The sequence below is a fragment of the Heterodontus francisci genome, chromosome 5, assembly GCF_036365525.1.
Source record: "Heterodontus francisci isolate sHetFra1 chromosome 5, sHetFra1.hap1, whole genome shotgun sequence".
NCBI classification, from domain to species: Eukaryota; Metazoa; Chordata; class Chondrichthyes; order Heterodontiformes; family Heterodontidae; genus Heterodontus; species Heterodontus francisci.
Genome location: NC_090375.1, coordinates 111530449 through 111554652, shown reverse-complemented (window position 1 = coordinate 111554652; position 24204 = coordinate 111530449).

Below are 24204 nucleotides of genomic sequence, written 5' to 3'. Positions count from 1 at the left end.
TCTCTCCCATTCTTTTAAACTCTGTCCCTCTCTCCGGATCCTCCTCTCTCCCACTCTTTTAAACTCTGTCCCAATCTCCGGATCCTCCTCCGTCCCATTCTTTTAAACTCTGTCCCACTCTCCGGATCCTCCTCTCTCCCACTCTTTTAAACTCTGTCCCTCTCTCCGGATCCTCCTCTCTCCCACTCTTTTAAACTCTGTCCCACTCTCCGGATCCTCCTCTCTCCCACTCTTTTAAAATCTGTCCCAATCTCCGGATCCTCCTCTCTCCCACTCTTTTAAACTCTGTCCCTCTCTCCGGATCCTCCTCTCTCCCACACTTTGAAATTCTGTCCCAATCTCCAGATCCTCCTCTGTCCCATTCTTTTAAAATCTGTCCCACTTTCCGGATCCTCCTCTCTCCCACTCTTTTAAACTCTGTCCCTCTCTCCGGAAACTCCTCTCTCCCACTCTTTTAAACTCTGTCCCTCTCTCCGGATCCTCCTCTCTCCCACTCTTTTAAACTCTGTCCCACTTTCTGGATCCTCCTCTCTCCCACTCTTTTAAACTCTGTCACACTTTCTGGATCCTCCTCTCTCCCACTCTTTTAAACACTGTCACACTTTCTGGATCCTCCTCTCTCCCACTCTTTTAAACACTGTCACACTTTCCGGATCCTCCTCTCTCCCACTCTTTTAAACTCTGTCCCACTTTCTGGATCCTCCTCTCTCCCATTCTTTTATCTCTGTCCCACTCTCCGGATCCTCCTCTCTCCCACTCTTTTCAACTCTGTCCCACTTTCCGGATCCTCCTATCTCCCACTCTTTTATCTCTGTCCCTCTCTCCGGAAAATCCTCTCTCCCACTCTTTTAAACTCTGTCCCTCTCTCCGGATCCTCCACTCTCCCACTCTTTTAAAATCTGTTCCACTCTCCGGATCCTCCTCTCTCCCACTCTTTTAAGCTCTGTCCCTCTCTCCGGATCCTCCTCTCTCCCACTCTTTTAAACTCTGTCCCACTTTCCGGATCCTCCTCTCTCCCACTCTTTTAAACTCTGTCCCACTCTCCGGATCCTCCTCTCTCCCACTCTTTTAAACACTGTACCTCTCTCCGGATCCTCCACTCTCCCACTCTTTTAAACTCTGTCCCAATCTCCGGATCCTCCTCTCTCCAACTCTTTTAAGCTCTGTCCCTCTCTCCGGATCCTCCTCTCTCCCTCTCTTTTAAACTCTGTCCCAATCTCCAGTTCCTCCTCTCTCCCACTCTTTTAAACCCTGTCCCACTCTCCGGATCCTCCTCTCTCCCACTCTTTTAAACCCTGTCCCACTCTCCGGATCCTCCTCTCTCCCACTCTTTTAAACTCTGTCCCACTCTCCAGATCCTCCTCACTCCCACTCTTTTAAACTCTGTCCCACTTTCCGGATCCACCTCTCTCACTCCTTAAACTCTGTCCCACTTTCCGGAACCTCCTCTCTCCCACTCTTTAAAACTCTGTCCCACTCTCCGGATCCTCCTCTCTCCCACTCTTTAAAACTCTGTCCCACTCTCCGGATCCTCCTCTCTCCCACTCTTTAAAACTCTGTCCCACTCTCTGGATCCTCCTCTCTCCCACTCTTTTAAACTGTCCCACTCTCCAGATCCTCCTCTCTCCCACTCTTTTAAACTCTGTCCCACTCTCCGGATACTCCTCTCTCCCACTCTTTTAAACTCTGTCCCACTTTCCGGATCCTCCTCTCTCCCACTCTTTTAAACTCTGTCCCACTCTCTGGATCCTCCTCTCTCCCACTCTTTTAAACTCTGTCCCACTCTCTGGATCCTCCTCTCTCCCACTCTTTTAAACTCTGTCCCTCTCTCCGGATCCTCCTCTCTCCCACTCTTTTAAACTCTGTCCCTCTCTCCGGATCCTCCTCTCTCCCGGTCTTTTAAACTCTGTCCCAATCTCCAGATCCTCCTCTCTCCCACTCTTTTAAACTCTGTCCCACTCTCCGGATCCTCCTCTCTCCCACTCTGTTAAACTCTGTCCCACTCTCCGTATCCTCCTCTCTCCCACTCTTTTAAACTCTGTCCCACTTTCTGGATCCTCCTCTCTCCCACTCTTTTAAACTGTCCCACTCTCCGGATCTTCCTCTCTCCCACTCTTTAAAACTCTGTCCCACTCTCCGGATCCTTCTCTCTCCCGGTCTTTTAAACTCTGTCCCGCTCTACGGATCCTCCTCTCTCCCACTCTTTTAAACTGTCCCACTTTCCGGATCCTCCTCTCTCCCACTCTTTTAAACTGTCCCACTCTCCAGATCCTCCTCTCTCCCACTCTATTAACCTCTGTCCCACTCTCCAGATCCTCCTCTCTCCCACTCTTTTAAACTCTGTCCCAATCTCCGGATCATCCTCTCTCCCATTCTTTTAAACTCTGTCCCACTCTCTGGATCCTCCTCTCTCCCACTCTTTTAAACTCTGTCCCACTCTCTGGATCCTCCTCTCTCCCACTCTTTTAAACTCTGTCCCTCTCTCCGGATCCTCCTCTCTCCCACTCTTTTAAACTCTGTCCCTCTCTCCGGATCCTCCTCTCTCCCGGTCTTTTAAACTCTGTCCCAATCTCCAGATCCTCCTCTCTCCCACTCTTTTAAACTCTGTCCCACTCTCCGGATCCTCCTCTCTCCCACTGTTTTGAACCCTGTCCCACTCTCCGGATCCTCCTCTCTCCCACTCTGTTAAACTCTGTCCCACTCTCCGTATCCTCCTCTCTCCCACTCTTTTAAACTCTGTCCCACTTTCTGGATCCTCCTCTCTCCCACTCTTTTAAACTGTCCCACTCTCCGGATCTTCCTCTCTCCCACTCTTTAAAACTCTGTCCCACTCTCCGGATCCTTCTCTCTCCCGGTCTTTTAAACTCTGTCCCGCTCTACGGATCCTCCTCTCTCCCACTCTTTTAAACTGTCCCACTTTCCGGATCCTCCTCTCTCCCACTCTTTTAAACTGTCCCACTCTCCAGATCCTCCTCTCTCCCACTCTATTAACCTCTGTCCCACTCTCCAGATCCTCCTCTCTCCCACTCTATTAAACTCTGTCCCAATCTCCGGATCCTCCTCTCTCCCACTCTTTTAAACTCTGTCCCAATCTCCGGATCATCCTCTCTCCCATTCATTTAAACTCTGTCCCTCTCTCCGGATCCTCCTCTCTCCCACTCTTTTAAACTCTGTCCCAATCTCCGGATCCTCCTCCGTCCCATTCTTTTAAACTCTGTCCCACTCTCCGGATCCTCCTCTCTCCCACTCTTTTAAACTCTGTCCCTCTCTCCGGATCCTCCTCTCTCCCACTCTTTTAAACTCTGTCCCACTCTCCGGATCCTCCTCTCTCCCACTCTTTTAAAATCTGTCCCAATCTCCGGATCCTCCTCTCTCCCACTCTTTTAAACTCTGTCCCTCTCTCCGGATCCTCCTCTCTCCCACACTTTGAAATTCTGTCCCAATCTCCAGATCCTCCTCTGTCCCATTCTTTTAAAATCTGTCCCACTTTCCGGATCCTCCTCTCTCCCACTCTTTTAAACTCTGTCCCTCTCTCCGGAAACTCCTCTCTCCCACTCTTTTAAACTCTGTCCCTCTCTCCGGATCCTCCTCTCTCCCACTCTTTTAAAATCTGTTCCACTCTCCGGATCCTCCTCTCTCCCACTCTTTTAAACTCTGTCCCACTCTCCTGATCCTCCTCTCTCCCACTCTTTTAAACTCTGTCCCACTCTCCTGATCCTCCTCTCTCCCACTCTTTTAAACTCTGTCCCACTCTCCGGATACTCCTCTCTCCCACTCTTTTAAACTCTGTCCCTCTCTCCGGATCCTCCTCTCTCCCACTCTTTTAAACTCTGTCCCACTCTCTGGATCCTCCTCTCTCCCACTCTTTTAAACTCTGTCCCACTTTCTGGATCCTCCTCTCTCCCACTCTTTTAAACTCTGTCCCACTCTCCAGATCCTCCTCTCTCCCACTCTTTGAAACCCTGTCCCAGTCTCCGGATCCTCCTCTCTCCCACTCATTTAAACTCTGTCTAACTCTCCGGATCCACCTCTCTCCCACTCTTTTAAAATCTGTCCCACTTTCCGGATCCACCTCTCTCTCACTCTTTTAAACTCTGTCCCACTTTCCGGATCCTCCTCTCTCCCACTCTTTTAAACTATGCCCCACTCTCCAGATCCAACTCTCTCCCACTCTTTTAATCTCTGTCCCACTTTCCGGATCCTCCTCTCTCCCACTCTTTTAAACTATGCCCCACTCTCCAGATCCAACTCTCTCCCACTCTTTTAATCTCTGTCCCACTTTCCGGATCCTCCTCTCTCCCACTCTTTTAAACTCTGTCCCACTCTTCGGTTCCACCTCGGTCCCACTCATTTAAACTCTGTCCCACTGTCCGGATCCTCCTCTCTCCCACTCTTTTATCTCTGTCCCACTCTCCGGATCCTCCTCTCTCCCATTCTTTTAAACTCTGTCACACTTTCTGGATCCTCCTCTCTCCCACTCTTTTAAACTCTGTCACACTTTCTGGATGCTCCTCTCTCCCATTCTTTTATCTCTGTCCCACTCTGCGGATCCTCCTCTCTCCCACTCTTTTCAACTCTGTCCCACTTTCCGGATCCTCCTTTCTCCCACTCTTTTATCTCTGTCCCTATCTCCGGAAACTCCTCTCTCCCACTCTTTTAAACTCTGTCCCACTCTCCAGATCCTCCTCTCTCCCACTCTTTGAAACCCTGTCCCAGTCTCCGGATCCTCCTCTCTCCCACTCATTTAAACTCTGTCTAACTCTCCGGATCCACCTCTCTCCCACTCTTTTAAAATCTGTCCCACTTTCCGGATCCACCTCTCTCTCACTCTTTTAAACTCTGTCCCACTTTCCGGATCCTCCTCTCTCCCACTCTTTTAAACTATGCCCCACTCTCCAGATCCAACTCTCTCCCACTCTTTTAATCTCTGTCCCACTTTCCGGATCCTCCTCTCTCCCACTCTTTTAAACTATGCCCCACTCTCCAGATCCAACTCTCTCCCACTCTTTTAATCTCTGTCCCACTTTCCGGATCCTCCTCTCTCCCACTCTTTTAAACTCTGTCCCACTCTTCGGTTCCACCTCGGTCCCACTCATTTAAACTCTGTCCCACTGTCCGGATCCTCCTCTCTCCCACTCTTTTATCTCTGTCCCACTCTCCGGATCCTCCTCTCTCCCATTCTTTTAAACTCTGTCACACTTTCTGGATCCTCCTCTCTCCCACTCTTTTAAACTCTGTCACACTTTCTGGATGCTCCTCTCTCCCATTCTTTTATCTCTGTCCCACTCTGCGGATCCTCCTCTCTCCCACTCTTTTCAACTCTGTCCCACTTTCCGGATCCTCCTTTCTCCCACTCTTTTATCTCTGTCCCTATCTCCGGAAACTCCTCTCTCCCACTCTTTTAAACTCTGTCCCTCTCTCCGGATCCTCCTCTCTCCCACTCTTTTAAAATCTGTTCCACTCTCCGGATCCTCCTCTCTCCCACTCTTTTAAGCTCTGTCCCTCTCTCCGGATCCTCCTCTCTCCCACTCTTTTAAAATCTGTCCCACTCTCCGGATCATCCTCTCTCCCACTCTTTTAAACTATGTCCCATTCTCCTGATCCTCCTCTCTCCCGCTCTTTTAAACTCTGTCCCACTCTCCGGATCCTCCTCTCTCCCACTCTTTTAAACTCTGTCCCACTCTCCGTATCCTCCTCTCTCCCACTCTTTTAAACTCTGTCCCACTCTCCGGATCATCCTCTCTCCCACTCTTTTAAACTCTGTCCCACTCTCCGTATCCTCCTCTCTCCCGCTCTTTTAAACTCTGTCCCACTCTCCGGATCCTCCTCTCTCCCACTCTTTTAAACTTTTGTCAATTCAAAATCAAATTGTCAAATCATAGCACCTGCTGTGAGTGAACAGGACGTGTCTAGTTATACACAAAAAGTTGCTAGTTATCTGGGACAATGATGAGTTATGTGCTGTAGCAATTTCTTTGATTGCCTTTGGGATGTCAGAGAGGAATTTCCCAGAATGTTTCCTTAATTGGCCACAGTCCTTTTCTCTTTTTTTTTGCTTTTCTCAACAGATTGCCTGTTGAGAGATGGGGTAATAGTGTACATGTAGGATATCCGAAATGGAATGGGTGGGCTTAATCGAAACATCGAAACATAGAAAATAGGAGCAGGAGTAGGCCATTCGGCCCTTCAAGCCTGCATGTTGTGTAATTATTTCGAAGAAATAATGGTAAACTAGTCCAATAATTTCCTATCACTCAACAACACTGGAAATTATTTTACGTACGGATACTAGTACAATTGCAGTTAGCTTCTCAGAACTACATTATCTCCCAGGTGTGTAAGCTGATCCTGAAAATGTTTGCATTTCACTTTGTATAACTCTGCATTTGTAAATGCTACAGCACTCTCTCCAACTACTGCAGTTCTGCCTCCTTGGTATTTCTAGTTATCAAATATCATTCAGGTAGTGGATTACCTTATCGTGCCCTTGTAGAAGTTAATCCATTATTTATTAAAAGATAGCAAGAGTACAGGGCATTCCATTGCAGAATGTGGACAGCAGTGTGTTCTTTTATGCTTCTAAGTAGTTGTCATCTAATATGATCTTTTGATCGGACTATGAAAGATCCAGTTGCATCATATTCATCCACAGTGCTGACATGGAAGGAATTTCCAACTCTGCATTAATCCAATAACACAAACAAACTAACATCAGTTCCTCTGGTTGCACAGACACTCACTTCAGGAAAGGCTATTTCCCTGTGCCAGCAGAGGCATTAGCCAACACAAAAAAGTTTCAGCAGTAGTATTAGCTGTTGTATGCTGCCATTTTTTATGGTATGTGTGGGTTGAGAGATTTTTGAACACTTACCATTACAGATCTTTCTCCTTACGTCATAGAAGGTACAGAGTCAGTAATATAAGGTCATAAATGTAATATTTTCATAACTTTTTACTTCAAGAGCTCTCAGACCAGAAGCAGCATGATAAAGTGCTGAGTAAAGCCCCCTCTACTCTGCCCTTCCCTGGGGCCTAGGCGGTAATCTGGCAGAGCGGATCACCCACTCTTCATAGAACCCACCCAATTTTTGATCCATTAATTTCAAATTGCTTTTGAGACCATAGATACTTACTGTTCAGTCAGCTCGTTGAAATTTTTAGATTCATCTTGAAAGCGGTGTGCCTTTAGGCTGGAAACATACTAAGTAATTAGAGATTCTTTGTCACTTTTGTGACCTTTTCTAAGAAACATTTCTAAGAACTGAACCAGTGTTCTATGTTGTTTCTTCCTGAATGTTAAGCCTTGCCTCGAGCCACCTTTTGTAGTTCCCTACTGAGGTAGCAATGCAAAATGGCTGAGACGAACACTGGCATCATTTTGCTGCATTAAATTAGTATTCCATTCACAGTCCATCCCCATACGGAAAAACATTTATCCTTTTGAATGTGTTCTGGATAACACTGGAATACATACGAGGGCTCTTCCTTATGGTGGCCATCTGCTAAGAAAAATATAGGGGTTGACAAGTAGATACCATTCACAACTGTCACTACTAGGCCAAATTAATACATATATGTCAGGGGTAATGAGTGGTTGTCATTAACCTTACAAGACAGTCAATACAATACCACATTGGAAGCAGAGAAGAAAATGAGTATTTGTTGTAAAGGTGGCTGTCCTTAAATCTAATTTCTAATGTAGAAATTCCTTGCTCTTCCTTTTGCAAATGTATATTGCACAGAGTGCAGAAGTGTGCTTAGCAAAGCAATTTGAAAAGCAATGCATTATTATTGTGACATGTCGGGATCCAGAAAAATAGAAGAGCTTACTGAATGAAAAAACAGATGTAAACACTGAAGAAAGGTTGCAATAACAGACATAGACTACAAAATTGTACAGAGCCTGAAAATGGGCACAGGAATCGCGTTGGGGAATTACTTTGCATCCGTTGCTTCCAATTGTACAAATGATTGCAGTGTGCAGCCAGTGTTAAGCATGCTTTTGAGTAGCTGCACATCTGAGCAGGGATACTAACATGAATTAAACCTAGCCTGTACTACATAAAGCCAGCCTGCGCTTCTTAAAGGGGAGGTGCATAGTGGCTGCAGCAGGTGCTGGAAATTATTTAAAAAGTGATTTTGATGTGGGGAGCTCTCAATAATGACACAGCATGGCACAGTGGACTCCAAGATTTTCTGACATTGCACTGGAGGCCTTGGTGCAGGAGGTGAAGAGAAGGAGAGATGTCAACTATTCACAGGAAGCTAGGAGGCCCTCCAGACACACCTGGTGAAGGCAGTGGGACCCGATAGTTGTGACGGTCAATTTCAGAAGTCTAGTCCTGAGGACCTGGATGCAGTGCCAAAACAAAATTTCACTGATCTCACATGAGTGGCCAAGGTCAGTGAATGTATCTTCAAATGCTATATCCCACCAGCTGCACCATTAGCCTGACATACTGCTCGATGTAAAACACCCATCACTCAGCTACCAACAACCTCTGTTAATCACAGCTCATACCTCATATTCATAGCTTCATATTACTCTCACACACTTTGCACTGAGGCATGTCTCACACCCACATCTCACAGCTTGCACACACTGCCAGCTATTTTAACATGACAAGCACATCACCCAAACGCACTGCACCCCATTCACTGACAAACTTCCCTTTCTCTTGCAGGATAACATGGAGCATAATTGGAGGCAGCAGCACCCTAACCAACAGGGGACAGGCTCTGCTGCATGTCCTCCGCCCAATGAAGTAGATGGTGGTCACCATCATCGAAGTGGCCATGGCTGAGGCTGTGGCCAACAGTGGGGCTGAAACTACTGAAGATGATGGTTTGCTCATACGTAAACCTCCTTCTCACATCCCACTTTCCCCTTAACCCACAATCAATTCTGATTTACAAGCTGCAGATGGTGTAATCATTCACATCTTGCTTTACACAGCTCCCTGCCCTCAGCAGAATCCTACCCTTATGCCTTTCTCCTTTCCGATACCCAAGAACTGGCTAGGCAGTGGTGCAAGAACAAAAGGTGAAGAGCAGAGAGGATAAAAAAACACCGTCACTCACTCTCACACTTGCAGCCACCAGCTCAGCTGCTGACACGACATGCACTTTAGAGGATTGCTTAGAAGCTGATCTGCACTTGGTGAGACACTGAGCATAAGTGACCTGCAGCCAGGGAAGAGGACAGAGGTAGCGCAGGTGCCAGATCCTTGAGGGTGAGGTCACACATGAGTTCTCCTGCAGAGGACTCAGCTGAGGATCTCAAGGGAGCAGCATACAGAAGGCTTATGTGTATGCATAATTAAATGCTTGGTGCATTGGCAGGCCTGCCAGAAAGCCTACGGCCAATGTCAAGGAGCGTGGAGGAGTCTGCCACCAACTTGGCACAGGGTATTGTCCAGTGTGGAAATGATGGCCAACTCCATTAGCATCCGAGATCAGACTGCTGCCATCATGACTGCAGATTTAAGTACTCAAATGGGCTTGCAAAGTGTCACAGCAGTCCAGCAATTTGTCCTCCAACAGATTATGAGGATTGCTGATGTGCTGCTCTGGGGTTCTGGTGACAGGGTGGGGTGTTGGTGGGTGGTGGCAGTGGCCTGAAAAGGGCTGTGTTTGTTGCCTCCTCCCTTCCTCTTCCTCCTTCTCATGCTCCTCCTCCTCCTCATGCACCAGCTCCTCAGCTGCTCTCAATATAGCTGGTAACAAGGGCTATCGCCTCATGATGATGATGTTGTGCAGCATGCAGCAGACCACCACAAATCTTGACACTTGCTCTGTGCAGTACTCCAGGACTCATCCATTGCAGCCCAGGCAGCAGAAGTGTCATTTCAGCATGCCAATTGTCTGCTCTATCACATTTTGTTTTGCAGCATGGTTTCTATTGCCTGCATGCTGCCCACATCAGTCATATAGTCAGTGATAGCCCAGTAGTCACCTTCTAGTTTGCCATGGTGGTTCATATGCAGCTGGAACAGTGGACTGCCACAGAATGAAGACATCATGACTGCTTCTAGGGTATCAGGCATTGAACTGCATTATTCACTGCCTATGGTCAGACACTAGCTGGGCATTGAGGGAGTGGAATCCCTTTTTGTTCTAATATAGGGTTGTTGACATATGGCACCTGCAAAGCCATAGGCATGGTGCACTCTGCACCAGGAGGAAGGCTGAAATCCGAGCAAAACCATGTGCTCACTAGGTCTGCTTCTTCCTGACAAGAGAGAATGAAATGTCGTTAGTTCTCATTGCGTGGAGAACCTCAATGTCATCCCTTATGCAACATTGGATGGCAAACTGCAAGTTGTTTCAAATATCTCCAGCTCCAGCCTGGAAGGAGCCAGATGTGTAAAAGTTCATGGCCAGGGTCACCTTCAGTGCACTCCTTGCTCTGCTCTGTGGTTGCCATTGGGGCTGCAGCAAGTTCCAGATTTCAGTTAGAACATCCTCACTGACTTTTTGGTAGGAGAACTGCTCCTTGATCAACCTAGGCAGATATAGCTTCCTGCTGAGAGCCCTTCTCCCCCTCCTCCTCCTTCATCTTTCAGAAGCTTATCCTACTCTGTGCATCCTCTGCTGTTTCTCCCAGTCATGCCGTATTTCAAAAGGAAGGTCCACTAGTGCACCCCTGTCTGGGAGCAACTAATTTGTGCAGAAGCCTTGAAGTCAGCAAAAATTCCTTCAGCACTTGCCACACAACTCCCTGTAAACTTTTGCAACTTTAAACAACTATAGAAAGCACCAAACACTTGTAGAGTCAAAGCAACAGCTAGAAGAAATCAATCAGCAACTAATCTGTTGTTACAACCAAGTGAAAAAGCTGTCTAGGGTTTCCTCTCAGCCTTCACCTGGTCTTACGGTAACAGGGTTTCATTTTAAACACACCGTGTTTTGAGCTCCCCCTTGGTGAATCCTTGTTCACTGTTTTCCAATTATAAAACAAAGAAATTAGCACAAACAGTCTTTCTTAGGTTTAAAGAAGAAAAGTGAAATTTATTAAACTTAAACTCTAATTCGGTTGATGCCTACGGATAGACGACGCGCCCACGCTGCATGCATATCCGCTACACACATGCAAATAGAGAGAGAAAAGAGCAGAAGAAATAAAGTGGAAAGGTTTGAGGCAATATCTGAAGAGTTTTTGGTTACAGGTCTTTGAGCTCACTGTACAGTCCTTGCTTGTAGGTAGATCTTGCTTTTCCTTGGGGCCCAGTATTCTTCTTAAACCTTGTTCACTGTAGGAGACTTTTAGCTCTCTTGGGGTTGACGTGTCTTCAGTGGGTTTTGGAGTTCTGTGAGAAAGAAATGGGAGCAGACAGGAGAGCCTCTTTTCAATCCAGGAGCCAAGAGTTTTCTGCCAGTTCAAAAACAGTCTCTAAAATTTAAAACTTCCTAAGTTGGCTAGCAGGGTAGCCAACATGACTGACTGGCTTGATCGGGTCTGTTCTGTGTATTGTATGGGAGCAGGGGATAGCTCTTTTGTTCCAACGCTGTCTACTAATATGCAAAAATGTCTTTCCGGCCAGGGGCCTGGCAATCCTTGTAACACGTCTTCTCTTCCCAGCAACAACTTGAAATTTAATGTCCATGTGGCGAAATTAATGTGCCTCATTCTTGGCAGGTGGGGGCCTGCATGACACTGTGAGTAGTTGATGATCCTTTTAAATATTGCTGTTGGGGGATCCTTCCTGCTTCTGAATATATGCTCAGCTGTATGAGGTTAAGAGAGAGCGTTAGCTGGAGCATTGAGCACACTGACTGATGTCATGATATTCTTGCTCTGCATAATACGGATGAACATTCACCACACACATGCTAATGCCCAACACAGTGGTGCAGTGGTTAGCACCGCAGCCTCACAACTCCAGCGACCCGGGTTCTGTTCTGGGTACTGCCTGTGTGGAGTTTGCAAGTTCTCCCTGTGTCTGCGTGGGTTTCCGCCGGGTGCTCCGGTTTCCACCCACCTCCAAAGACTTGCAGGTTGATAGGTAAATTGGCCATTATAAATTGCCCCTAGTGTAGGTAGGTGGTAGGAGAATGGTGGGGATGTGGTAGAGAATATGAGATTAATGTAGGATTAATATAAATGGGTGGTTGTTGGTCGGCACAGACTCGATGGGCCGAAGGGCCTGTTTCAGTGCTATATCTCTAAAAGAAAACACACTAACATCAATATGGCATCTGGTGCAATTTGCCCCACAAGTATGCGCCAGATGAGAAACTTCTGTCTATTTTCTAATGGATTCCGTCAGTGAAGGTAAACTCAATAAAGTGGTACAATGGGCTAATTATTATTAACAGCTCATTCAAAGTTACTTTGAAAAAGTGATTTTACATTTTCAAAGGAATCTACAAGTAATTTTTCAAAGGTTTGACTATGTTGATGGGAACTGTGTGCACTTTCTTTTCATTAGTCATTTTAAATTGGGGAGCCCAAGAGAAATTGTTTCTTTGATGGAATTTTCCATTAAAACTTGAGTATAGTATGTGAGTTACATTACATCATTTTAGGTGAATAAAATAAATCACACTGCGTCTTAAATTAGCAATTTAAATAGCATTTGAGTTATCAGGCTACAAATACTTTTGCTTATTACTGTATGAATGGCAGTGTTGCAGAATAGAACATGTTATTGCTTCCAATGATTGCAGTGAGAAGCTTAGTCCGTATACCCAAACTGCCTTTTAACCATAAATGTCATGTGGTGTGCATACATTTGCATCCTTTGTTCAAAAGTACCTTTGTCAACATAGTTGATGCATAACTTTAAATAAGAGTTTTTCAAAGTTTATCATCAAGAGAAATGCAAATGATGTGCACACTAAATTGATGCAACTCTGCCTTGTCAGCTGCACTCATTTTTCTCTTAATGTGTACCAATGGATTATCTTTAATAAGACTCTGTCCTCTTCTGATATCATTGTTCTTTTAGTTATGTTGAGTAGAATCTGGTTTCCTTCCCCTCGCCAAATATTTCCACTCCTCTCTTGAAGGTGTTAACACAAGCTGAGCACCCAACTACACTGCATGCACAAGTGACCATTCTTCAAAGTCTAGATTGTGAGGGGGAAATTTTACCCCTACCCCATGACAGGCAGATGCAGATCGGGTGGTGGTTAAATTGGTAAAAATGCAAAATCCAACCCCCAACATGCCGTGAACATGCCCACTTCCAGTTTAACTTGGGATCAGCCAAGTAATCCTCTCTGGAGAGGCAAGTCAGTGATTTGCATCCTCAAAGCAACACTAACGCACTCTGCTTCCCTCCCCAAATGATTTCTCTCCCTTCCGATGATCTGCCTCCATTCCCGCAATCTAATCTCATCCCCGCCCCTGTGATCTCTCCCTGCGATCTCACCCCCCCTGCAATCTCTCCTCATGATCTCACCACCACCCCCTTGATCTGCCTCCTTCCCAGTAGTCTGATATTCTAAACGCCACACTCCAAGGCCTACTTCCATCCCCCACACTAACTCCAATCTACTTAATTGCTGGGGTTGATCCCCAGAAGTCCATGGCTGCTGCCTTGTACAATAGGCTTTCCTACACAGCAGCTGTCTACCTTCACAGTCTGGCTGGCTGCCTGGCAGAAAACAGAGTAAAAACATTCTAATGATATGCTGCTGTTAAATTAGTCAGGACCTCCACCTTCATGGCACTTCCAGGTTTCCCAGCCACTGTCAGGCACCCCCAATCCCTCCTTGCACAGAAGTTCTGATGAAAGGTCACTGACCTGAAACGTTAACTCTGCTTCTCTCTCCACAGATGCTGCCTGACCTGCTGAGCATTTCCAGCACTTTTCATTTTTATTTTAACTTGCAAAAGGTGCTTTGAAGAGGAGCCAAATCAAGCTGTTGAGAATTTAGGATTTAGGCTGTCACATCAGGAGGTTTAGAGAAGCTTTTGAATGGGACAATGGAATGAATAGGTTTAAGGAGGGACTTGCAGGGAGATCCAGGCCGGCTGAAAGCTCGATCATCAGGTGGACATGGCAAAGCGTGGGTTGAGATGTCGGTTTGGTGAAAATTGTAGATTTAGGATGGATTGAGGCTGTGGATGGATTTGCAGATGAGGACAAGGATTTTGATATTGGTGTGTTAGGGACAGGGAGCCAATAGCAGACAACAAGTACAGTGGTGGTAGGTAAATTCCACTTACTACAAAACAGGATGCAAATGAAGAGTTTTGAACAAGTTGGCATAGATATAGGAAGGATCTTTGGAGACTGCAGAAGTAAGCAAAGCACAGGATAATACCTTCAGTGATACATCAGTAACTTAGGGGTGAAGTTGGGCAATGTTGTGAAGATGGAAGAATAATGTTTTGGTAATGCCTGGGATAGAGTGTTTGAAGCTCAGCTCAGGGTTGAGAAGATCACTAAAGTTTTACACTGTCTCTTTCAGCCTGAATGGACAGACAGGGAGAAGGAAGTAAGTATACAGAATTTTTGGCAGGAACAAGAACAAGATGGCTTTGTTTATCTCAATGTTGAACTGGAGCAAATTTTGACACGTCCATGACTTGATGTCAGCTAATCATTTTGACAACACAGACATCATTGTGGAATTGAAGGTGAAGGGTTAGAGCTGGATGTTATCAGCATTTGTGTGAAAAGCCATTGCTGTTCATGTTCTGGTTCCATTATAACTTGTAATAGTGGAATCGGGTGAATGTGATCACTGAAAGTGGATGAAAGATGATGGAGGAGGTTCAACTGTGTCAAATGCTGCAGAGAGATATGATATACACAGTTACCAGCAAGGGTCAATGGACAGTGACTGGGAATAAGGCCCCTGGCTAGTTTTTTTCTCCCTAGCTTAGAGGCAATGAAGCCAGTTGTAGCACTCCAAGAGTTGTCCTGGCTAAAATCAGCTAACTCAGCACAAATGGGTTTATATGGCTCCCTATTACAATGGACAGTGAATTTACCAACTGAGACTGAGGTATTGGAAAATAACAGATCTAAGTGCAAGTAGCAGGCATATTTTTGGGAAAATCGAATGGAAAATTTCCATTAATTGTGTACTTACACAGTTTTCTAATTCTGTCCTGCATTCCTCAGCTGAATGGATTGGCATGAATCTAAAATGTCTGTGAATATACTGTCACTTGAGAGATAGCTGAACAAAAACCATCTTAATAATATAATGATACTTCTCTACACTGTGCACACATAATTACCCAGAGTAAATAGAGAATTTCCATCAAGTTAAAACATTTTTTTTTTGAATTAAACAAAAATATTCATTCAACAGGATATATCATTTTCATTTCTTTTATGGTGTTTAGACTTAGAGAAAGCTACCTGTGAAAATTAAGCTGTTCTGATTTTGTCTGTACAGTCTTGCATCACAGAACTCTGCAGCACTATTACACAGTGAGATTTGGTACAAGTGGCTTGATACAGGCTTCAATGTGTTGAATTATTTCTCAAACAGACTTCAGATTCTATATTGAAAAAAATCCTCCAAATATCATCCGCTCTCTTCTAAAGTGCCTGCGTAGGCATGTCACTGCCAGTAATCACAGAAAGGTGACCACACTTGTAATCGGATCATTGGCTAAAACGACTCAGTCAATCTGATCAATATAAACTGCACATGCAGCAAAGAGCCCTTAATGGCTCTTAATCTCCATTAGGTTGAGTGGAGGAAGTTGGAGGAAGTTGCATTGCTTTCCACTCCATTTATAGTAACAATCTTGTGCTTCAGTAGCTCTGGGGACATGAGAGCTGCACTGAGGGGCATTCAGAGTGGCCATCAATAGGAACTAGAAATTGTTGCAGCATTCAGGAAACTTGTGATTCCAGGAAATGCAGAGAATATGTTCTAAAACTAATTGAATTTTAATTAGAAATAGCCTTAATCCATACATTATCAATGTAAAGAATTTCCCTAATACTGAAAATGTATTTATTTCAGCAGAGAAGTGCATGCTTTTCAGGAAAGGGGCAAACCAAAGCATGAATGTTACTTTGGTGTATTGATATGATAATGAGCAGCACACTTTTTTAATAAAAATTATTTTAGCTAATAAACATTTTACATTAAGAAAAGTGGAAATAATTGTAACCAATTTCTGTGAAATTGACAATTATTTACAATTTTCTGTCTCTATGAAGAACATAAAACTAATCATCAATGGCAAATCACTTTGTAAGTTGATACATTTAAGAGTTTATACATTCCTTGAGCATTTTCATATGTTTTTGGCTTCATTGGAATTAGGAACATTATTAACCTTAACTGAAAACTGAAGTCACTTAATTGGGACTATGGTGCTTAATAATGTCCTGTAATGTGCTGGGTCCCACACTGTATTTCATTAAATTAAAATAAGAATGCTTTTAAAATCCACATGTTCGAATGACTTCCTAGTAGAAGACATAAAGATAGTGGCAACAGTAAAACTGCAACACAGCACTATCAGATCAGTGTTTTTTTACGATTGTGAAATGTGATAAATGTATTTTAATACCCTACGATATATATATAGAATAAAGCACATTGTGTTAACAGGCATTAACTTATCACAGGATTGAGCTGACATTAGAAATTTTGAAAGGTTGGTGAATATCATCTCCACCCCAACAGCTGTCTTTGCTTTAAACGCACTTGAAAGTGTCATTCTTTACAATATAGGCACAAGTTTAATATTCACTTCCCACTTCATGAAGGGTTGTACACCTGTTTTTCCCTTTCACAGGTGCTGACGGACCTGACGGCAATCCCCCTCTCTAACAAGTATACCATTTTGGATACTGTTGGGGGGGATGGCCTATCAGGGGAAAACAGCAGCAGCCAGAGCAGTGGCACCATGGCTGGCACTGTTGTTCAGCAGGGAGGGACAAAGCGCAGAAGAGCAATAGTTATAGGGGACTCTATAGTCAGGGGCACAGATAGGCGCTTCTGTGGATGTGAAATAGACTCCAGGACGGTATGTTGCCTCCCTTGTGCCAGGGTCAAGGATGTCTCTGAATGGACAGGGGGCATTCTGAAGGGGGAGGGTGAACAGCCAGACATTGTGGTACACATCGATACCAATGACATAGGCAGGAAGAGTGATGAGGTCCTGCAGGGGGAGTTTAGGGAGTTAGGTAGAAAGTTAAAAGACAGGACCTCTCGGGTTGTAATCTCGGGATTACATGCCAGTGAAGCTAGAAATAGGAAGATAGTGCAGCTAAACACGTGGCTGAACAGCTGATGTAGAAGGGAGGGGTTCAGATATCTGGACCATTGGGATCTCTTCAGGGAGAGATGGGACCTGTACAAGAAGGATGGGTTGCATCTAAACTGGAGGGGCACAAATATCCTGGCTGCGAGGTTTGCTAGTGTCACTCGGGAGGGTTTAAACTAGTGTGGCAGGGGGGTGGGAACCAGAGCAGTAGGACAGCAAGTGAAATAAATGAGGGAGAACTAGTAAATAAGGCCAGTAAGACTAAGAGGAAGAGCAGTCAGGGAGATATTGCTGAGCACAGCGAGACTGGTGGTCTGATGTGCACTTGTTTCAATGCGAGAAGTATAACAGGTAAGGCAGATGAACTTGCTATTACAGAGACTTGGTTGAGGGAAGGACAGGATTGGCAGCTAAATGTTCCAGGATTTAGAAGCTTCAGGCGGGATAGAGGGGGATGTAAAAGGGGTGGAGGAGTTGCATTACTTGTTAAGGAGAATATCACAGCTGTACTGCGGGAGGACACCTCGGAGGGGTCGTGCAGTGAGGAAATATGGGTGGAGCTCAGGAATAGGAAGGATGCAGTCACGATGTTGCGGGTTTTCTACAGGCCTCCCAACAGCCAGCGGGAGGTATAGGAGCAGATATGTAGGCAGATTTTGGAAAGATATAAAGGTAACAGGGTTGTAGTGTTGGGTGATTTTAACTTCCCCTATATTGACTGGGACTCACTTAGTGCTAGGGGCTTAGATAGGGCAGAATTTGTAAGGAGCATCCAGGAGGGCTTCTTGAAACAATAAGTAGATAGTCCAACTAGGGATGGGGCCGTACTGGACCTGGTATTGGGGAATGAGCCTGGCCAGGTGGTCGAAGTTTCAGTAGGGGAGCATTTCGGGAACAGGGACCATAATTCCATAAGTTTTAAGGTACTTGTGGATAAGGATAAGAGTAGTCCTCGGGTGAAGGTGCTAAATTGGGAGAAGGCTAATTATGACAATATTAGGCAGGAACTGAAGAATTTAGATTGGGGGCGGCTGTTTGAGGGTAAATCAACATCTGACATGTCTTTCAAATGGCAGTTGATTAGAATCCAGGACCAGCATGTTCCTGTGAGGAAGAAAGACAAGTTTGGCAAGTTTCGGGAACCTTGGATAACGCGGGATATTGTGAGCCTAGTCAAAAAGAAAAAGGAAGCATTCGTAAGGACTGGAAGGCGAGGAACAGACTTCCCTTGAGGAATATAAAGACAGTAGAAAGTAACTTAAGCAAGGAGTCAGAAGGGCTAAAAGGGGTCATGAAAAGTAATTGGCAAACAGGATTAAGGAGAATCCCAAGGCTTTTTTATACATATGTAAAGAGCAAGAGGGTAACTAGGGAAAGGGTTGGCCCACTCAAGGACAGAGAAGGGAATCTATGTGTGGAGCCAGAGGAAATGGGCGAGGTACTAAATGAGTACTTTGCATCAGTATTCACCAAAGAGAAGGACTTGGTGGATGATGAGCCTAGGGAAGGGAGTGCAGATAGTCTCAGTCATCTCATTATCAAAAAGGAGGAGGTGTTGAGTGTCTTGCAAAGCATTAAGGTAGATAAGTCCCCAGGGCCTGATGGGATCTACCCCAGAATACTGAGGGAGGCAAGGGAAGAAATTGCTGGGGCCTTGACAGAAATCTTTGCATCCTCATTGGCTACAGGTGAGGTCCCAGAGGACTGGAGAATAGCCAATGTTGTTCCTTTGTTTAAGAAGGGTAGCAAGGATAATCCAGGAAATTATAGGCCAGTGAGCCTTACATCAGTGGTAGGGAAATTATTAGAGAGGATTCTTTGGGACAGGATCTATTCCCATTTGGAAACAAACAAACTTATTAGCGAGAGGCAGCATGGTTTTGTGAAGGGGAGGTCATGTCTCCCTAATTTGATTGAGGTTTTTGAGGAAGTGACGAAGATGATTGATGAAGGAAGGGCAGTGGATGTTATCTATATGGACTTCAGTAAAGCCTTTGACAAGGTCCCTCATGGCAGACTGGCACAAAAGGTGAAGTCACACGGGATCAGAGGTGAGCTGGCAAGATGGATACAGAACTGGCTCTGTCATAGAAGACAGAGGGTAGCAGTGGAAGGGTGCTTTTCTGAATGGAGGGACGTGACTAGTGGTGTTCTGCAGGGATCAGTGCTGGGATCTTTGCTCTTTGTAGTATATATAAATGATTTGGAGGAAAATGTAGCTGGTCTGATTAGTAAGTTTGCGGACGACACAAAAGGTTGGTGGAGTTGCGGATAGTGATGAGGATTGTCAGAGGATACAGCAGGATATAGATCGGTTGAAGACTTGGGCGGAGAAATGGCAGATGGAGTTTAATCCGGACAAATGTGAGGTAATGCATTTCGGAAGGTCTAATGCAGGTGGGAAGTATACAGTAAATGGCAGAACCCTTAGGAGCATTGACAGGCAGAGAGATCTGGGTGTACAGGTCCACAGGTCAATGAAAGTGGCAATGCAGGTGGATAAGGTAGTCAAGAAGGCATACAGCATGCTTGCCTTCATCGGTCGGGGCATAGAGTATAAAAATTGGCAAGTCATGCTGCAGCTGTGCAGAACTTTAGTTAGGCCACACTTAGAATATTGCGTACAATTCTGGTCACCACACTACCAAAAGGACGTGGAGGCTTTGGAGAGGGTACAGAAGAGGTTTACCAGGATGTTGCCTGGTCTGGAGAGCATTAGCTATGAGGAGAGGTTGGATAAACTCGGATTGTTTTCACTGGAACGACGGAGGTGGAGGGGTGACATGATAGAGGTACAAAGTTATGAGCGGCATGGACAGAGTGGATAGTCAGAAGCTTTTTCCGAGGGTGGAAGAGTCAGTTACTAGGGGACATAGGTTTAAGGTGAGAGGGGCAAAGTTTAGAGGGGGTGTGCGAGGCAAGTTCTTTACACAGAGGGTGGTGAGTGCCTGGAACTTGCTGCCGGGGAGGTGGTGAAAGCAGGTACGATAGTGATGTTTAAGAGGCATCTTGACAAATACATGAATAGGATGGGAATAGAGGGATACGGTCCCCGGAAGTGCAGAAGGTTTTAGTTTAGGCAGGCATCAAGATCGGCGCAGGCTTGGAGGGCCGAATGTACAGGAATTAGGCCCATTTACTGCATTACTCCAGGCTTCTCTCAAAACAAATGTTTAACCTTTTCATTGCTGCAGGTGAATGTTTACAACACAAAGCCAATAGGAATTCAATGCAAAAATTACTGAAAGAAATTAATGTTAAAATTAATATTTCAATTACTTAGCATATTAACCCTTTGATCACTGACATCATTTTTACCTTTCAAAATCTCCATCTTTAGAAGTTATTTTATGGATTAATTTTGAGAAATGAAGCCAAGGAAATATTGTGTCAATGCATGTTCTTAATTAATTTGAAATGTAACCCATTTGGTGCAAAGATGCCAATTTAGACCTCAGAGTGAATATTTTGCAAATCATCTTGCTGCGAATAAATCAGAAAGGTGCTTGCAATCATTATCTAACATTTCATTGGTCCACGGTAAAGATATAATGTATAAATCATCTGTTTACCAGAGAGCAATCAAATATGGATGTTCTGAGTGCTCCACAAACCATCCGTGTCCAGACCTTCTGATATGTTAAACTCTATGGCAAAGTCTTCTGCTTCCTGACCAAGTCCAGGCCCCACAAAAAACCTTCTTTCCACACTCTGCCAGACCCTTGGAGCCTTTGTTGTGGTCCAACCCTTCCTGAGGGAATTTGAGGATGAAACTGATACCCAGGCTTTCTCTGCAGAGAGAGAGAGAGACAAAGGAGCTAAACTGAATAGCCCACAAAAAGAGTCGTGGCGACTGCGATGTGTGATTAACCTGTGCCTATTGAATTCAATGCATGCTGTATTCCAACTTCGTGCTGCTTACTAATTTACATGATTTCAACATGCAACCAGCTCTAAATGCACTGATTATTCACTGCATGCATCACAAGGTGGCCGAAAATTGATACTTGCTAGCACTACTTAAAGCTAGCCTGCACTACCTAACGTTAACTCTGCTTCTCTTTCCACAGATGCTGCCAGACCTGCTGAGTGATTCCAGCATTTCTAGATTTTGCTACCTAAAGCTAGCCTGCACTGCTTAAAGCTGGTTCTTAAGGGAAGGTGCATTGTGACTGGGTCAGGTACTGTGAGTCCTGTGTGAGCTGAATCTGTCCTGTGAAAAAGAGAAGAATGGCTGAACATGGAAGAGAGCAGGCACGCAGGTTTCCGACCCTGCACTGGAAGCCTTGGTAGAGGAGGTGCGGAGGAGGAGAGATGCCTGCATTCCCAGGTGGCTAGGAGACCATCCAGACACACGGTGAAAAGACAGGGGGAGCAGATAGCTGTGGAGGTCAATGTCAGGAGTGACAAAGATGATTGATGAAGGAAGGGCAGTGGATGTTATCTATATGGACTTCAGTAAAGCCTTTGACAAGGTCCCTCATGGCAGACTGGTACAAAAGGTGAAGTCACACAGGATCAGAGGTGAGCTGGCAAGATGGATACAGAACTGGATCTGTCATAGAAGACAGAGGGTAGCAGTGGAAGGGTGCTTTTCTGAATGGAGGGATGTGACTAGTGGTGTTCCACAGGGATCAGTGCTGGGACCTTTGCTCTTTGTGGTATATATAAATGATTTGGAGGAAAATGTAGCTGGTCTGATTAGTAAGTTTGCGGACGACACAAAGGTTGGTGGAGTTGCGGATAGTGATGAGGATTGTCAGAGGATACAGCAGGATATAGATCGGTTGGAGACTTGGGCGGAGAAATGGCAGATGGAGTTTAATCCGGACAAATGTGAGGTAATGCATTTTGGAAGGTATAATGCAGGTGGGAGGTATACAGTAAATGGCAGAACCCTTAGGAGTATTGACAGGCAGAGAGATCTGGGCGTACAGGTCCACAGGTCACTGAAAGTGGCAACGCAGGTGAATAAGGAAGTCAAGAAGGCATACGGCATGCTTGCCTTCATCGGTCGGGGCATAGAGTATAAAAATTGGCAAGTCATGCTTCAGCTGTGCAGAACTTTAGTTAGGCCACACTTAGAATATTGCGTGCAATTCTGGTTGCCACACTACCAAAAGGACGTGGAGGCTTTGGAGAGGGTACAGAATAGGTTTACCAGGATGTTGACTGGTCTGGAGGGCATTAGCTATGAGGAGAGGTTGGATAAACTCGGATTGTTTTCACTGGAACAATGGAGGTGGAGTGGCGACATGATAGAGGTTTACAAAGTTATGAGCGGCATGGACAGAGTGGATAGTCAGAAGCTTTTTCCGAGAGTGGAGGAGTCAATTACTAGGGGACATAGGTTTAAGGTGAGAGGGGCAAAGTTTAGAGGGGATGTGCGAGGCAAGTTCTTTACACAGAGGGTGGTGAGTGCATGGAACTTGCTGCCGGGGGAGGTGGTGGAAGCAGTTACGATAATGACGTTTAAGAGGCATCTTGACAAATACATGAATAGGATGGGAATAGAGGGATACGCTCCCCGGAAGTGCAGTAGGTTTTTAGTTTAGGCAGGCATCAAGATCGGCGCAGGCTTGGATGGCCGAATGGCCTGTTCCTGTGCTGTACTGTTCTTTGTTCTTTGTTCTTTGAGTCTAACCCAAGGACATAAAGGCAGTGCTGGAAGAAGTTTAATGACCACACGAATGGTCAAGGTCAGTGCATGCATCTTCAAATGCCATATTCTACCAACTGCATGACTGGCCTCAGCCACTGCTCAATTCACCACAGCTCCATCCCTCACCTACCAAAAATCTTTATCAATCAGGACTCATGCCTAACATGCCTATGCTTTGCCTCACCCTCACACGCTTAACACTGTTGGAAGCCTCACACCCACAGCTCATAGTTTGCACACAGTTCCAGCTATTCAACCATGACAGATATATCATCCAAACATATTGCACAACACTCACTGACACACTTAACTCTCTTTTGCAGGAGAAGGTGGTGCACAACTGAAGGCAGCAGGTACTAACTGAAGTGGGAAACGTGTGCCTGCATCTTCTATGGAGGTGACCCCCTTGGAGGTGACAGTGACATTACCAGAATGGCCATTGCTGAGGTCATGACCAGTGGTGTGGCTGAAACCATTGACGATGATGGTTTCCTCATACCGAATCCTTCTTCTCAAATGCCACTTTCCCCGATCCCACAATTTCTACCAACATACAAGCTGGTGTATGCATTTTTTTATTCGTTCATGGGATGTGGATGTTGCTGGAAAAGCCAGCATTTACTGTCCATCCTTAATTGCCCTTGAGAAGGTGGTGGTGAGCTTCATTCTTGAACTGCTGCAGTCCATGTAACATAGATACACCCACAGTGCACCACCGAATTTTAACCCAGCGGCTATGAAGGAATGGCGATAGAAACAGATTCTGATGAAAGGTCACAGATATGAAATGTTAACTCTGTTTCTCTCTCCACAGATTCTGCCAGGCCTGCTGAGTATTTCCAGCACTTTCTGTTTTCATTCCAGATTTCCAGCATCCGTAGTATTTTGCTTTTATTTTGGAGTCATTAGCCACGTTGTCAGTGGATAACCCTCGTCACCCAGTAATCACCCTTTGGCTTGTTGTGGTTGCTCAAATGCAGATGGTACAGCAGACTCCGCAGAATGAAGGCATCATGACTGTTGCCAGGATACCAGACATTGACCTCCACAATTTGCTTTTTTTGGTCACAGACCAGCTTGATACTGAGGGAGTGATATCCCTTTTGGTTTTCGTATAGGGCAGAGTTGACATGAGGTACCTGCAAACCAATGTGCTTGCAGTTAATGTTACCCTGAACTATGGGGAAGCCTGTAAAACTTGCAAACCCTCGTGTTCGTTCCGCCTGCTTTTCTTTGGCAAGAGAGAATGAAATGACATTATCACTCTTGGATGGAAAACCTCAGTAACCTCCCTTATATAGCAGTGGATGGCAAAAGTACGAGATGTTGCTAGTATCTCCAGGGCCAT